This window comes from Phocoena sinus, chromosome 2 (assembly GCF_008692025.1).
Source record: "Phocoena sinus isolate mPhoSin1 chromosome 2, mPhoSin1.pri, whole genome shotgun sequence".
In the NCBI taxonomy this organism is placed as follows: Eukaryota; Metazoa; Chordata; class Mammalia; order Artiodactyla; family Phocoenidae; genus Phocoena; species Phocoena sinus.
In genome coordinates, this window is record NC_045764.1 from 21,574,462 (window position 1) to 21,592,686 (window position 18,225).

Here is an 18,225-nt window from a genome sequence, read left to right on the forward strand (position 1 = left end):
TATTGAATGATATGGTTAGATCTCAAGTAGCTAGTGTTCTTTCTAACTTAAGAAACTAAGTATAGGATATGGAATCAAGAATTCTGGATGCCAGTGCCAACTGCCCCACTGGAAAATTCTTTTGCACAAGTCACCCCATTTCTCATAGAGTGTGTATTAGAAGAAACTGGCAGAAGTTTCTCCCACATTCTTGTGTTACCATTACATTTTTTCTTGGTTATGATGTGATGTGGATACTAAAGTCATGCTTTTACATTATTCACAGGAATACTTAGTGGAAAGGAAAGTTATACTTCCCAGTAACGGCTTCGAAGACTCTAAGAGGTAAACGTTGCTATGCAAAGCTTATATCTTTAGAAAAGATGTCAATGTTGGGTGAGTGTAAGTGTCTTGCATACATAGATCAGCAGAAGAAAAGAGTTTGAGATGCAAAGGAGATAAGAGAGAACTAAAAGAAAATATGGATTTGTGATAAATTCATATCGCATATAATGCTTCTTAGTGGAAGCTACAGTTTTCTAGAAAAAGTCAAAGCTCTCAGAATTCTTAAATCATTTGTTAGCTGACTGATATTAAAAAGTAGAGCCAGTTTTCTCCTATGTAAAATGAAGAAATTTGTCCAGATGATTGTTAGAGTTCTGTCCTGTTATGATATTCTGTGTGCCTTTTACTATATTAATACTCCTTGAGGCTGTGTTCTATTCGTTGGGATATTTAAGTTCCCTGGTCACCTTCTTTGAGATTTTCTTGTTGGCACAAATAAATTAGGCTGCTTTGGCCCTAATGGTGATAACTTAGAGAAGTATGTTAGAAACTGCAGCTTATGTAATGCCCAATAGTTCTTTGGAAATTTCACTCAAATAATTTTCTTTGAATCAAGCCATGGCATCAAATTATAAGTTATTATCTTAGCATAAAACGTTATCTTCTATTACACAAAGAGAACGATCAGCTCTGAAGCTCTAAAGAAATGCTGGTGGAGCTAAAAGGTGCTCAGACTGGAAACTCCTGTACGTTATGCATTTCTAATAGACCTACTTCATTCAAATATATTTCTTTAGGAACATGACCTAATATCACACATTTTCAGACATATCCAACATGGCATCTACATAAGGAAATAGTCTACTGTATTAACTGGGGTAATTTTAGCTGCTTTAATGAATAACAACTTTTCAGTAGTTCAGTCCTATTGAGGTTTATTTCTTGCTCAAGTAAGAGTAGAATGTGGATGCTTCTGGACTATGGAAAACTTTCCTCCATGCTGTGAAGTAGGGACCTACATGCTTTCCCACTTGTAGTTCCATCAGTCTTCAGAGTTGTAGAGCTCTCTGCTTCCAGCCAACAGGCAGGGGGAAAGAGTATGGAGAAAGCACATCGTTTCTTGGGCTGCAGGCACACACATCACTTCTGTTCTCATTCTGGTCATAATGAAGGGGAAATGCAGTCCCTGGCTGGGCAGTTACTTTCCAGAGTGACTTTACTATGGAGAAAAAGCATGGATGTTGACAGCTATCTCTGCCCCACCCAATATATCAATTAATCTTAGGAGGCTTGTGTTAGGTCTGTCCTTTAAAGCTCAGGTCACTGTGTGTCTTTATTAAGTGACCACCCCACATGAACTTTTACCAACTTCATTAAACCATAAACTGAATTTTTGGCTGAGTCCTGTCCCAAGCTTGACAGTTGTATTCCTCCATTTATGACTTGTATGACTCTCATTACTAAAATAGGAAGGCATGCCAGAAGCAAAGTGGTTATTAGACAAAGTAGTCCTGGGTGAACTTATACGAAAACAGTCTTTCTCAGCAGATTTTTTCCGGTTTTGATTACAGACTCAAAGTTCCTGTTTAATACTGGGAAGAAGAGCACTCTCCTTGTCATTAAGAGAGCTAGCCCTGAATGCCTCCCTTTTTTGACTTGAGTTTCCTCATTGCAAAGTGAAGAGTTTAGACCGAATGATCTCCAAGTTTTCTTTATGCTCTAAAATCGCTGAAGAGTTTGATGGAAACCTATTGTATTGCTTGCACACCTTAGGCCTTAGAAATTCTGCTCTCCTGTCTTGTGGTCATTCACACTGATTTTTTTTTTTCACACTGACTCTGCTCATGTCTAACTCTGTTGGCCAGTGTGAACTATCAAGCACTTCCTAGCCCCAAGCAACTCTGTTGTAGAGTTTCAGATCATGAAACATCCCTCCCCGCCACCATTTTAATATCTGGAATCTGGCCGGTATCCTCAAATTCACAGTCAGTTTCCTGAAGCTTTATGTCCAAGCTTACGATAACTGAACTACTTAACCCTTTAAACATATTCCCCGGGCAGATATCACTTTTTTTCTCTCTGAATCTAATTTAATGCCCATGAACGTGATCCATTTGACGGGACCATCTGTTTTTTTCTTCTGCCAAAGACAAGGCACATTTTGGCAGCCTCCCTAAGTGTACTCAGTAACTCCTGCCAAGTACAGTTGGAATGCTTCATGAGTCCAAACTCTGAAAACAACTGAACCGAGCGGTGTTCACCTTAAACTGATGGTTAATTTGTGGTGAGTCAAGAAGTGCTGGACTATACATCTTAAGGTCTGGAAGAGCGGAAGGATGAGTTAGTGTGATAACGATCCCTGATTAATAATGAAAAGGTTATTGAAGCCTATAGAATAGTGACATTTATGAGACTTCATTCTCAGAGGTCTATGCCTCAATTTTGGGATTTATAACCTCTATCCACGTAAGTACCACTATGATACCTTTTGTACACATAACCCTGTACACACAGAGACACAGCTGACTGGTTCTGAAGACAGTATCTGACTCATGCTGGCTCAAGCTCAGCCTTTCCATGAGGTAGGTGGGTGAAGAACCCAGATGGTGTCTATAGGAAAAACAGCTTGGGTGTTACAGGTCATCATGAGTTTGTCATAGGGACTGGAAAATGAAAGGTAGCATTCTGATTAGTGGAGGGAGGGCGGGAAAGAGGGAGAGAGAAAGATGGATGGGGAAGGAGGGAGAGGGAAAGAGCAATGGAGAGAAAGGGATAGAAGGAAAAATAGACAGGAGCACAAATGGTAAGATAAAAACAGACTTCTGATATCCTTTGTGATTCTACTTGTTCCTGAGTTCAACTACATTTCTCTTCTCAAATTCCATGAGCTATCAAACTATTTCAAAAACAAACCACTCCCTTTCCTTGCATAAGCAAGTCATATCATTTGCAAACTAAATATTAATGTATATAAACCGGGAAAAAATTTAGTATTTTTCCAGTCAGTATGAGGGAAGCTTGACTCATATATTAATTATGGCGAAAGAATCCAGATTAAACAATAAAATTTGAATCATCTGGAGGTTTGTTCTTTTTTTAGGATCAGTTATTCAAATGATGGCCATTTTCATAATTTACCTGTTGTCTAAACAGTACATATTTTCCATATATCTAGATTCTGGAGACTGAATCATGGAAAATATTTGCATCTTTAAACTGGACTTTTAACATTTCATTGGATAAGATTGGTAGCAACTGATTCTTTCCTGCTTTAATATAAACTAATGTTAAACTTTCTTAAAAGAATCTTACAAGTCTTATGGGTTACTTTTACTCAAAAGACTCATTGTAGCTATCATTTTGTGTAACAGAAAAACCCACCACAAAATTCAGCATGAACTGCAAAGAATGTTTTGAGAACTAAGTTTAAAATAAGCTTAGTGATTTTTAATGCCTTTATTCAAATTTTCTTCTGTTTTTCCTTTCATTAAATTTGCCTTATTTTAAATTGTAGAGCCCTTTCAGGGAACATGGCCTTTCCCAGATGAGTTAACCCAGGATCTCATTCACTGAGGAGGCAGTATGATGCAATGAAGGGTCTCCATCTTTTGAGATAAAGCTTTGTTTTGGAATTCAGACTTAAGAAATTGTTGTTTGTTTACCTTTGGGTGTATCATTTAACCTCTTCAAATCTTATTTTGCTCATCTCGAACATGATGAGAGTAAAATCTGACTTGAAAGGTGGTTGTGGAATTAAAGACAAAGGCACAAAACACTGGTTACACAGTAGGCAATAAATAAACAGTTGCAATTATTATTCAGTGGTACCCTCAACAAGAATAGGTATTTCTCCTTGGCCCTCACAGAAGTTTTCATAAATGAATTGGTTCATACCATTCTTAATAGCCAAGAGCGCTGCTCCTTCAGTGAAAACGGAAGAAATTTTTTTCTCCTTTCCCAGCTATTTCCATTGAATCAGTGATTTGCATTATGAGTGATTGTCTTTTCATGCTTATCATTCACTCTGAGAGCAGAGGATGTAGAGAGATGGAGCCTTTCCTTTTTAAAGTTGTGCCAGTAAAGAAGGCTTCGTTAAAAAGGGTCCCATCTTCTGGCTTCCTGTAGATTTGCTGGAAATCACCCAAATACTTGGTTTTCTTTTAATAATGTACTCTGTCAGAAGGGTTGAATTCTTCAATTTATTATCTGTCTTGACTTTCTCTCTCTCTCTCTCTCTCTCGATATATATATATATATATATATATATATATATATATATATATATATATGGAAGTATCTTAGTCCATTCAGGCTGCCATAATAGAATACCATAGACTGGGTGGCTTATAAACAACAGACATTTATTTCTCACAGTTCTGAAGGCTGGAAATCCAAGATCAAAGCTCCAGCAAATTTGGTCTCTCCTGGTTCAGAAACAGTGTCCTTTCCCTGTGTCATCACATGATAGAAGGGGAGGGGAACTCTGTGGGGTCTCTTACATAAGGGCACTAATCCCATTCCCATGAGAGCTTCACCCTCAAGACCTAATCACCTCCTAAAGGCCCAACTCCCAGTACCATCACCTTAGGAGGTGGGGAGCATTTCAACATATGAATTTTGAGGGGACATAACATTCAGTCTATAGTAGGAGAGAAACAAGAGAGAAGGAGTTAGCTTTTTTTCCCTTTTCAAAGAATAAAAGATATAAAAAATATGTTTTCATTTGGTCAATCAGAAAGTAGAAAAATGCATATGCAATTTTAAAGACGACTTTTCTATTCTTTTTCCTTACCAAAAAAAAAAAAAAAAGTGATGTTAAAAAAGAAAGTACATTTCAAACTGATACATGAGAATAGCCTTTGAATGATGGATTATAAAATGTATTGCATTCGTTCCATAAAAAAAGTCTCACGGTAGAAAATAAAATTGCTCAATACCAAGGTCTTCAATTATTATCAAATAAAACATGTGAGTCATGTCTTTCACTATTAAAGTCAAGGAAGGCATTCGTGTCCCGTTGTGATTCATAGCAAGTTTAGCAGATTCATGATGGCTGGCTTTATTCAAATTTATCATTGAGCATTCAAAAACAATTTTGAAAACAAACTTTCTATTTCTTTTTAAAAATCAGTACAAACAAACCATCATGATTTTTAAAGGCTCAAACATTCATTTTGAATATCCATTCTGCACATTTTAATTTTACTATTCACTGGCAAGTTAACCCTTATTTTGCTCACTAAGAGCACACCGGTCTAGAACAGTGACAAGGAACAGAGCAAGTGTAAAAAAACATTTACTGAGTTAATTTTTATCTTAGAAATATATATTTTGACCTTCAGTATTTGAAAACAAGTTTTATCTCCACAGAATGTATGAGTTGGTTTAGTTATGATTATATACTTGCCTGCTTCACTAAGTTCTAACCAAGAGGGCAGTGCACAAAAGTTACATGCAACCAAGAGAAGGAGAGAATAAATAGGTTTGCATATTATTTCTCAAATAATATATACCAGTGATAAAACACCATAATATTTTATTTTTTTCTATTCATTTAATGTATAAAATTTTATATCAGGTGAATTTTTTACTGGACTTCTTTAAAATTAATCTCAACCAAGTTGATGATTGTAGAGTATTTATGCCACTCATTTTTTCCTCATATCCCCTACCAAGCTACATTACTACTTTATTGCACTTTCCCTTTCTTTATTTCTTTTTGTTTTCTCTACGTATACAACATGACAGCATGTTTCATTTTGCTGTTTTTTTTTTTTTTTTACATCTTTATTGGAGTATAATTGCTTTACAATGGTGTGTTAGTTTCTGCTTTATAACAAAGTGAATCAGTTATACATATACATATGTTCCCATATCTCTTCCCTCTTGCGTCTCCCTCCCTCTCACCCTCCCTACCCCACCCCTCTAGGTGGTCACAAAGCACCGAGTTGATCTCTCTGTGCTATGGAGCTGCTTCCCACTAGCTATCTATTTTACGTTTGGTAGTGTATATATGTCCATGCCACTCTCTCACTTTGTCACAGCTTACCCTCCCCCCTCCCCATATCCTCAAGTCCATTCTCTAGTAGGTCTGGGTCTTTATTCCTGTCTTACCCCTAGGCTCCTCATGACATTTTTTTCCCCCTTAGACTCCATATGTATGTGTTAGCATACGGTATTTGTCTTTCTCTTTCTGACTTACTTCACTCTGTATGACAGACTCTAGGTCCATCCACCTCACTACAAATAACTCAATTTTGTTTCTTTTTATGGCTGAGTAATATTCCATTGTATATATGTGCCACACCTTCTTCATCCATTCATCCGATGATGGGCGCTTAGGTTGCTTCCATTTCCTGGCTATTGTAAATAGAGCTGCAGTGAACATTGTGGTACATGACTCTTTTTGAATTATGGTTTTCTCAGGGTATATGCCCAGTAGTAGGACTGCTGGGTCATATGGTAGTTCTATTTGTAGATTTTTAAGCAACCTCCATACTGTTCTCCATTGTGGCTGTACCAATTCACATTCCCACCAGCACTGCAAGATGGTTCCCTTTTCTCCACACCCTCTCAGCATTTATTGTTTCTAGATTTTTTGATGATGGCCATTCTGACTGGTATGAGATGATATCTCATTGTAGTTTTGATTTGCATTTCTCTAATGATTAATGATGTTGAGCATTCTTTCATGTGTTTGTTAGCAATCTGTATATCTTCTTTGGGGAAATATCTCTTTAGGTCCTCTGCCCATTTTTGGATTGGGTTGTTTGGTTTTTGGTATTGAGCTGCATGAGCTGCTTGTAAATTTTGGAGACTAATCCTTTGTCAGCTGCTTCATTTGCAAATATTTTCTGCCATTCTGAGGGTTGTCTTTTGGTCTTGGTCTTGTTTATGGTTTCCTTTACTGTACAAAAGCTTTGAAGTTTCATTAGGTCCCATTTGTTTATTTTTGTTTTTATTTACATTTCTCTAGGAGGTGGGTCAAAAAGGATCTTGCTGTGATTTATGTCATAGAGTGTTCTGCCTATGTTTTCCTCTAAGAGTTTGATAGTTCCTGGCCTTACATTTAGGTCTTTAATCCATTTTAAGCTCATTTTTGTGTATGGTGTTAGGGAGTGATCTAATCTCATACTTTTACATGTACCTATCAGGTTCTCCCAGCACCACTTATTGAAAAGGCTGTCCTTTCTCCACTGTACATTCCTGCCTCCTTTATCAAAGATAAGGTGACCATATGTGTGTGGCTTTATCTTTGGACTTTCTATCTTGTTCCATTGATCTATGTTTCTGTTTTTGTGCCGTACCATACTGTCTTGATTACTGTAGCTTTGTAGTATACTCTAAAGTCAGGGAGCCTGATTCCTCCAGCTCCGTTTTTCGTTCTCAAGATTGCTTTGGCTATTCGGGGTCTTTTGTGTTTCCATACAAATTGTGAAATTTTTTGTTCTAGTTCTGTGAAAAATGCCAGTGGTAGTTTGATAAGGATTGCACTGAATATGTAGATTGCTTTGGGTAGTAGAGTCATTTTCACAATGTTGATTCTTCCCATCCAAGAACATGGTATATCTCTCCATCTATTTGTATCATCTTTAATTTCTTTCATCAAGGTCTGATAGCTTTCTGCATACAGGTCTTTTGTCTCCTTAGGTAGGTTTATTCCTAGATATTTTATTCTTTTTGTTGCAATGGTAAATGGGAGTGTTTTCTTGATTTCACTTTCAGATTTTTCATCATTAGTATATAGGAATGCCAGAGATTTCTGTGCATTAATTTTGTATCCTGCTACTTTACCAAATTCATTGATTAGCTCTAGTAGTTTTCTGGTAGCATCTTTAGGATTCTCTATGTATAGTATCATGTCATCTGCAAACAGTGACAGCTTTACTTCTTCTTTTCCGATTTGGATTCCTTTTATTTCCTTTTCTTCTCTGATTTCTGGGGCTAAAACTTCCAAAACTATGTTGAATAAGAATGGTGAGAGTGGACAACCTTGTCTTGTTCCTGATCTTAGTGGAAATGCTTTCAGTTTTTCACCATTGAGGATGATGTTGGCTGTGGGTTTTTCATATATGGCCTTTATTATGTTGAGGAAAGTTCCCTCTATGCCTACTTTCTGCAGGGTTTTTATCATAAGTGGGTGTTGAATTTTGTCAAAAGCTTTCTCTGCATCTACTGAGATGATCATAAGGTTTTTCTCCTTCAATTTGTTAATATGGTGTATCACGTTGATTGATTTGCGTATATTGAAGAATCCTTGCATTCCTGGAATAAACCCCACTTGATCATGGTGTATGATCCTTTTAATGTGCTGTTGGATTCTGTTTGCTAGTATTTTGTTGAGGATTTTTTCATCTATGTTCATCAGTGATATTGGCCTGTAGTTTTCTTTCTTTGTGACATCCTTGTCTGGTTTTGGTATCAGGGTGATTGGTGGCCTTGTAGAATGAGTTTGGGAGTGTTCCTCCCTCTGCTATATTTTGGAAAAGTTTGAGATGGATAGATGTTAGCTCTTCTCTAAATGTTTGATAGAATTCGCCTGTGAAGCCATCTGGTCCTGGGCTTTTGTTTGCTGGAAGACTTTTAATCACAGTTTCAATTTCAGTGCTTGTGATTGGTCTGTTCATACTTTCTATTTCTTCCTGATTCAGTCTTGGCAGGTTGTGCTTTACTAAGAATTTGTCCATTTCTTCCAAGTTGTCTATTTTATTGGCATAGAGTTGCTTGTAGTAATCTCTCATGATCTTTTGTATTTCTGCAGTGTCAGTTGTTACTTCTCCTTTTTCATTTCTAATTCTATTGAGTCTTATCCCTCTTTTCTTGATGAGTCTGGCTAATGGTTTATCAATTCTGTTTATCTTCTCAAAGAACCAACTTTTAGTTTTATTGATCTTGGCTATCATTTCCTTCATTTCTTTCTGATCTGATCTTTATGATTTCTTTCCTTCTGCTAACTTTGGGGATTTTTTGTTCTTCTTTCTCTAATTGCTTTAGGTGCAAGATCAGGTTGTTTATTTGAGATGTTTCTTGTTTCTTTAGGTAGGATTGTATTGCTATAAACTCCCCTCTTAGAACTGCTTTTGCTGCATCCCATAGGTTTTGGGTCATCGTGTCTCCATTGTCATTTGTTTCTAGGTATTTTTTGATTTCCTCTTTGATTTCTTCAGTGATCACTTCGTTATTAAGTAGTGTATTGTTTAGCCTCCATGTGTTTGTATTTTTTACAGATATTTTCCTGTAATAGATATCTAGTCTCATAGCACTGTGGTCGGAAAAGATACTTGATACAGTTTCAATTTTTTAAAATTTACCAAGGCTTGATTTGTGACCCAAGATATGATCTATCCTGGAGAATGTTCCATGAGCACTTGAGAAAAATGTGTATTCTGTTGTTTTTGGATGGAATGTCCTATAAATATCAGTTAAGTACATCTTGTTTAATGTATCATTTAAAGCTTGTGTTTCCTTATTTATTTTCATTTTGGATGATCTGTCCATTGGTGAAAGTGGGGTGTTCAAGTTCCCTACTATGAATGTGTTACTGTTGATTTCCCCTTTTATGGCTCTTAGTATTTGCCTTATGTATTGAGGTGCTCCTATGTTGGGTGCATAAATATTTACAATTGTTATATCTTCTTCTTGGATCGATCCCTTGATCATTATGTAGTGTCCTTCTTTGTCTCTTCTCATAGTCTTTATTTTAAAGTCTATTTTGTCTGTTATGAGAATTGCTACTCCAGCTTTCTTTTGGTTTCCATTTGCATGGAATATCTTTTTCCATCACCTCACTTTCAGTCTCTGTGTGTCCCTAGGTCTGAAGTGGGTCTCTTGTAGACAGCAAATATATGGGTCTTGTTTTTGTATCCATTCAGCCAGTCTGTGTCTTTTGGTGGGAGCATTTACTCCATTTACATTTAAGGTAATTATCAATATGTATGTTCCTATTCCCATTTTCTTAATTGTTTGGGGTTTGTTATTGTAGGTCTTTTCCTTCTCTTGTGTTTCCTGCCTAGAGAAGTTCCTTTGGCATTTGTAAAGCTGGTTTGGTGGTGCTGAACTCTCTCAGCTTTTGCTTGTCTGTAAAGGTTTTAATTTCTCCATCAAATCTGAATGAGACCCTTGCTGGGTAGAGTAATCTTGGTTGCAGGTTTTTCTCCTTCATCACTTTAAATATGTCCTGCCAGTCCCTTCTGGCTTGCAGAGTTTCTGCTGAAAGATCAGCTGTTAACCTTATGGGGATTCCCTTGTGTGTTATTTGTTGTTTTTCCCTTGCTGCTTTTAATATGTTTTCTTTGTATTTAATTTTTGACAGTTTGATTAATATGTGTCTTGGTGTGTTTTTTCTTGGATTTATCCTGTATGGGACTCTCTGTACTTCCTCGACTTGATTAACTATCTCCTTTCCCATATTAGGGAAGTTTTCAACTATAATCTCTTCAAATATTTTCTCAGTCCCTTTCTTTTTCTCTTCTTCTGGAACCCCTATAATTCGAATGTTGGTGCATTTAATGTTGTCCCAGAGGTCTCTGAGACTGTCCTCAGTTCTTTTCATTCTTTTTTCTTTATTCTGCTCTGCAGTAGTTATTTCCACCATTTTATCTTCCAGGTCACTTATCCGTTCTTCTGCCTCAGTTATTCTGCTATTGATCCCATCTAGAGTATTTTTAATTTCATTTATTGTGTTGTTCATTGTTGCTTGTTTCATCTTTAGTTCTTCTAGGTCCTTGTTAAATGTTTCTTGCATTTTCTCTATTCTATTTCCAAGATTTTGGATCATCTTTACTATCATTATTCTGAATTCTTTTTCAGGCAGACTGCCTATTTCCTCTTCATTTGTTAGGTCTGGTGGGTTTTTATCTTGCTCCTTCATCTGCTGTGTGTTTTTCTGTCTTCTCATTTTGCTTATCTTACTGTGTTTGGTGTCTCCTTTTTGCAGGCTACAGGTTCGTAGTTCCCGTTGTTTTTGGTGTTTGTCCCCCGTGGCTAAAGTTGTTTCAGTGGGTTGTGTAGGCTTCCTGGTGGAGGGGACTAATGCCTGTGTTCTGGTGGATGAGGCTGGATCTGTCTTTCCGGTGGGCAGGTCCATGTCTGGTGGTGTGTTTTGGGGTGTCTGTGGACTTATTATGGTTTTAGGCGGCCTCTCTGCTAATGGGTGGGGCTGCGTTCCTGCCTTGCTAATTGTTTGGCATAGGGTGTCCAGCACTGTAGCTTGCTGGTCGTTGAGTGAAGCTGGGTGCTGGTATTGAGATGGAGATCTCTGGGAGATTTTCGCCATTTGATATTATGTGGAGCTGGGAGGTCTCATGTGGACCAGTGTCCTGAAGTGGCTCTCCCACCTCAGAGGCACAGCACTGACTCCTGGCTGCAGCACCGAGAGCCTTTCATCCGCATGGCTCAGAATAAAAGGGAGTAAAAGAAGGAAGGAAGGAAGGAAGGAAGGAAGGAAGAAAGAAAAGAAAGAGGATAAAATAAAGTAAGATAAAATAAAATAATTAAAATAAAAATTATTAAGAAAAAAAATTTAAAAAAAAAAAAAACGGACAGAGAGAACCCTAGGACAAATGGTGACAGCAAAGCTATAAAGACAAAATCTCACACAGAAGCATACACATACACACTCACAATATGAGGAAAAGGGGAAAAAATAATAAATCTTGCTCTCAAAGTCCAACCCCCAAATTTGGGATGATTCATTGTCTATTCATGTATTCCACAGATGCAGGGTACATCAAGTTGATTGTGGAGCATTAATCCGCTGCTTCTGAGGCTGCTGGGAGAGATTTCCCTTTCTCTTCTTTGTTCACACAGCTCCCGGGGTTCAGCTTTGGATTTGGCCCTGCCTCTGCATGTAGGTCGCCGGAGGGCGTCTGTTCTTCCCTCAGACAGGACGGGGTTAAAGGAGCAGCTGATTCGGGGGCTCTGGCTCACTCAGGCCAGGGGGGAGGGAGGGGTGTGGATGCGGGGCGAGCCTGCGGCGGCAGAGGCCAGAGGGACGTTGTACCAGACTGAGGCGCACCGTGTGTTCTCCCGGGGAAGTTGTCCCTGGATCCCTGGACCCTGGCAGTAGCGGGCTGCACAGGCTTCCCGTAAGGGAGGTGTGCATAGTGACCTGTGCTCGCACACAGGTTTCTTGGTGGCGGCAGCAGCAGCCTTAGCGTCTCAGGCCTGTCTCTGGGGTCCACGCTGTTAGCCGCGGCTCGCGTCCATCTCTGGAGCTCCTTTAAGCAGTGCTCTGAATCCTCTCTCCTTGCGCACCAGGAAACAAAGAGGGAAGAAAAAGTCTCTTGCCTCTTTGGCAGGTCCAGACTTTTTCCCGGACTCCCTCCTGGCTAGCCGTGGCGCACTAACCCCCTGCAGGCTGTGTTCGCGCCGCCAGTCCTCTCCCTGCGATCCAACCGAAGCCCGAGCCTCAGCTCCCAGCCCCCGCCTGCCCTGGCGGGTGAGCAGACAAGCCTCTCGGGCTGGTGAGTGCTGGTCGGCACCGATCCTCTGTGCGGGAATCTCTCCGCTTTGCCCTCCGCACCCCTGTTGCTGTGCTCTCCTCCGTGGCTCCGAAGCTCCCCCTCCTCGGCCCCCCACAGTCTCCGCCCGCGGAGGGGCTTCCTAGTGTGTGGAAACCTTTCCTCCTTCACAGCTCCCTCCCACTGGTGCAGGTCCCATCCCTATCCTTTTGTTTCTGTTTATTCTTTTTTCTTTTGCCCTACCCAGGTACGTGGGGACTTTTTTGCCTTTTGGGAGGTCTGAGGTCTTCTGCCAGCGTTCAGTAGGTGTTCTGTAGGAGCTGTTCCACGTGTAGATGTATTTCTGGTGTATCTGTGGGGAGGAAGGTGATCTCTGCATCTTACTCTTCCGCCATCTTCCCGATTCTCCTCATTTCGTTTTTTAAAAACACTCTCTCACCAACAATTTAAAGATCTTGGGGATACCAGCATGCTACATTAAACATGACCAATAGTTGACTTATTTGCCATTGGTAATTCAACTGTGTGTTATTATAACAACACAGAGGCATGAAAAACATAAAGTATTTAAAACGCAATTTTTTGTTATTATGAGAGCTATGGCCATTTTACCCTTTGCCCCACTGCATGGAGATTTGGGGCATTAAAAAAAGCAAAAAGCATCAGAGGTAAACGTATGTGGTTTCCAGGGGAGAGACACTTCATAGAGGCACTGTCCTTGGAAGTTATTCATTTTTATGAAAAACACAAGGACAGGGTAAATTGTTCCTCCTAGTATATGACAGCAAAAGTACAATGGAAATGGAGGATGTGATGGTCTAGGTAAGGGAGGTGGATGGGTCTAGAGAAGCCACATTGCTCAGTGACCAAAGCTGTGGTTCTTAACTTTTATAGGTCTTGTATCGACAAATAACTATATCAAAGAATCTCAGTCCCACCACGACAGGAACCTATGTTTTTGTTTTTTAAAAAATTATTAGTATAATTGTATATTTATGATATTTTTTGTTAATGCCTCAATAATGGCTAAGTAAATTCTGTCATACTTTTGTGTACTATTACCAGTTCATGCCCCATAATTGGAGAATCACTCTCAAGAGATATATTGGGTCCTCAGGGCTGAATATCCTAAACTCCACTTTGGCTAGGCCAACTGATCAAACAAGTGAAGCCTTGAGAAAGGAGATTTCAAAATCATGGGATCACATGAAGCATTAATTCCATGTGGGGAAATGGGCACCATCACAGATGGATGCAGTGCACCAAAAGCAAAGTGTGAAAGATTAAAAGAATAACTTAGGTTTTCCTAACTAGAGGCAAATATAAAGAGACAGATAGATAAAGCAGGCACATTAATAGTAATAACATAGCAGTAACTGTAACAGCAGTAACTGTTCCAGCGGGAAGCCCTAGGCATTAGGAATCTGAAACTTATAAGGGCACAGAGAATCTGGGAACATTCTATCGTCATGATCTTTTCAGAAACCCTATGGGAAGAAGACACCTGACAGGATGAGGAAAGGAGGACACCAGAATAAGGACAAAGCCTATCTCTCCCACCCAGAGGGACAGATTTTATGAACCTTCAGAATGTGTAACAGGCAGTTCCATTAGAGTGATGTCTACACATTTCTTCTGAGGCTGAATTTAGTTTACTAAGGCTATATATGCCTCCATAGTGTTGATTTTTCTCTTATCTATGTCTTTGTCAAATGATACTTTAAAAATCTGCATTTATGAGTTAGAAGATAAACAATTGAACTCAGATGGATTCGACTGGTTACATGCTGATGATCTAGGGACTTGGGCAGGTAACACTTTAGTTCAATCTTCAGATGCCATTATGGGCACCTGTTATAGGGAGTTTGGGGGCACAGGCCTTAACATGCCGCCTGTCTTATGCTGCTAGAGATACATGCACAGAGAGAAGCTTTGTTAGTCTATTTTTTCCCGCACAGTTTTGTGTTATTTCAGGGGAGAACCACAGTACACGCACACACAAACACACCCACCCACACCCACACACACACATGAATTTGTCTACATCCCTACTCATTTAAAGTATCTCTTCTCCCTCTTCCTTTGCAGTCCTCTTCACCAGGGAAGAAAATCATGCAGGATAAAGTAACATTGTTTGTCAATCTCTTCCTACATTTGGAATCCGTCCAGAAAACCCAGGAGGAAGTTCAAGTCGGCCACAGTGAAACTGCAGCAAATCCACCCCACGTGACTTTCCTCCCACCCCCATCACTGCTGATCTTTTCATGTATTCTTTATAAAGAACCCATTGAACTTTAATTAATATGAAAAATTCAGGTTTTCATCTGATTTAAATGTGACTGACATCGTGCTGCTACCAAGAGGGAAACAAAGTACAAGCAGGGTAAAAATAAAATGTGAACCCTGACGCCTGCCACAGCTTTAGACTCTCACTGCCAAATCGTCCCTCCCATTTCCAGGAGGCATGAGAGAGGCACGTCAACAGCATCTTCCAGGAACCTTGAGTCCACATCTATAAAGAGGGACACACTTGAAAAACGTCTAGACTAAAGAAAGAACATAATTCAGTATCTGTCAACTGAATCAGCCGTCTTTAGTTCCAGAAGTCCAAGTTAAAAATGATCCAGTTCTAGATAAACAATTCCAAAAGGGCCAACGGGTAAAAGAAGGAAAAAGTCTTCTGAAGTGAAAACACACATGTACCTACATCAGTCTGTCATTTGCACACATACACCTTTCCTCTCATATTCAGTGAATTGCTCAGAAAGGCACAAATGTATTCTTGGGAGGGAGCGGTATAGCACAGGGCATCTTGCTTTCAGCTCTTAGCCATTAGCATTCTGCTTGCCATGACCAGGCTGCCCTCACGTTTATGCATTCTGCTTTACACATGTGTATAGCATACGTGCCCTGATGTCAATCACACAGTGCCTTTAAAAAGACTGACTGTGATCCTACATCCTGCTTCCGCCACAGAACCTGCACTACTGAAGTAGCAATATATGAAGGCCTAAAAAGTGACTGCAAGAGCAAAATTAACACATTTTTCACTTCAATAAAATATCTTGGGCATTGCACTTCAAAAATTTACAGTTGTCTGTTAAAAAATGATTGAAACTCTCTCCCTTCATCTGCCATCATGGAGTGTGTGGTTGGCCCCCTTCCTTGCCATCTCTTCTCACAAGACTTTCGGGATTAAGCAACTCCTGGCCAAGAAACAAAAAAAGAATCATCCCATTTCTGCATCGATTTGAGTGAAAACTGGTAATAAAATCAAGCACAACACCAAAGGAGACACTGGAGAAGAACCAAGGTGGGTTTACAAGGAATAGCACATTTGATGGCTCATAATCATGCTATACCAAGGTCACTACCATCTTACCATATCAAACTGAAAAAGCCACCACTATCTGGACAGTTGGACATGTTTCACTGGAAAAATAATTATCTTGTTCTTTGTTTTTATGCCTCTTTGCTAGTAGGTTAGTTCAGCAATAAATACGTGAGTTTTTTTTGAAAACAGAAGATTTAAAATTTGGGCTTTGTTCCAATTCTGACTATTGGTTTAGGTCAAATAGTTTTATCTACAGTAAACTCTATTTCCAAATATTGCAGATTGGGAATAGCATAGGTCATCTCTTATAATTAATATGATTATATCATTAACCTGTGACAAAGGAGGCAAGAATATACAATGGGAAAAAGAGAGCCTCTTCAATAAATGGTGCTGAGAAAACTGTACAGCTACATGCAAAAGAATCAAACCGGACTACTTTCTCACACGATATACAAAAATAAACTTAAAATGGATTAAAGATTTGAATGGAACACCTGGAACCCTAAAGCTCCTACAAGAAAACATCGGCAGTACAGTCTTTGACACTGGTCTGAGAAATATGTTTTTGGATATGTCTCCTCAGGCAAGGGAGACTAAAGGAAGAATAAACACATGCAACCTAATCAAGCTAAAAAGCTTCTGCACAGCAAAGGAAACTATCAACAAAATGAAAAGGCCAACTATTAAATGGGAGAAGATATTTGCAAACAATATATCTGAATCAGGGTTAATATCCAAAATACACAAAGAACTCATACAACTCAATATCAAAAAAAATGAACAACCTGATTTAAAAATGAGCAAAGGATCTAAATAGACATTTTTCCAAAGAACACATATATATGGCCAGCAGACACATGAAAAGATGCTCAACATCACTCATCATCAAAGAAATGCAAATAAAAACCACAATGAGATACCACCTCACACCTGTCAGAATGGTTATCATCAAAAAGACAACAAATAACAAGTGTTAGACAGGATATGGTGAAAAGGAAACCCTTGTGCACTGTTGGTGGGAATGTAAATTGCTGCAGCAACTATGCAAAACAGTAAGAAGGATCCTCAAAAAATTAAAAATAGAGCTACCCAATGATTCAGTAGTTCCATTTTGGGGTATTTTTCCAAAGAAAACAAAAACACTAATTCAAAAAGATATATGCGCCCCTATGTTCATTGCAGCATTATTCACAATAGCCAAGATATGGGAAGCAACCTAAGTGCTCATGGATAGATGAATGGATAAAGAAGATGTGGTATATGTATATACAGTGCAATATAACTCAGCCATAAAGAAGGATGAACTCATGCCATTTGCAACAACGTGGATGGACCTGGAGGATATTATGCTAAGTGAAACAAGTCAGACAAAGAAAGACATACTGTATGATTTTACATGTGGAATCTAAGAAACAAAACAAACGAATCAACATAACAAAACAGAAACAGAGTCATAGATGCAGAGAACAAATAGATGGTTGCCAGAGGGGAGGTGGGTGAGGGATGAGTAAAATAGTTGAGGGAGATCAAGAGTTATAAACTTCCATTTACAAAGTCAATGAGTCACAGTGATGAAATATACAGAGTGTGGAATACAGTCAAGAGTAATGGAAAAAAAATAAATTGTGATTCAAGATCACTTGAATTCTTAGAGACTCCAAATTTTAAAACTCTGAGAAGGTTAACTCTCTTAAAAATATCTGAAATTTTGGTCAGTTTATTTAAAACTTGAAGCCTCTCAACTATTTTCAGGTCAATATCAATCTTTTCCCCTTTTCCTTGCAACCTTTGATAAGCAAACAAAAGGCACTTTTCTATACACGTGCACACATATACGAACATGTATACACATGTGTAAAACTTTTAAAAACCGTAGAATAAATAAGTGGCATTGAAGTAGTTTGGTATTCACATAATCTTGTTTAAAGGAATACGGTTCCAGAGATGGGACTGAATGACGGCTGATGTTCATCTCTGTTGATTAGTTGGGGTCTCGAATTAAAAAGGTATGGAGTGCTTCTGCCCATTTCCTAGATTCTTTCCATACTTGTTTTGGTAAATTCTGCAAGTGTATCTTAAGTGTATTTGTTTTAACCCTGCATTTCTCTCAAGGCATTCCAGACCAGCAAGAACATGAGGATGGTTTGGGGGGCTGGGGTTGGG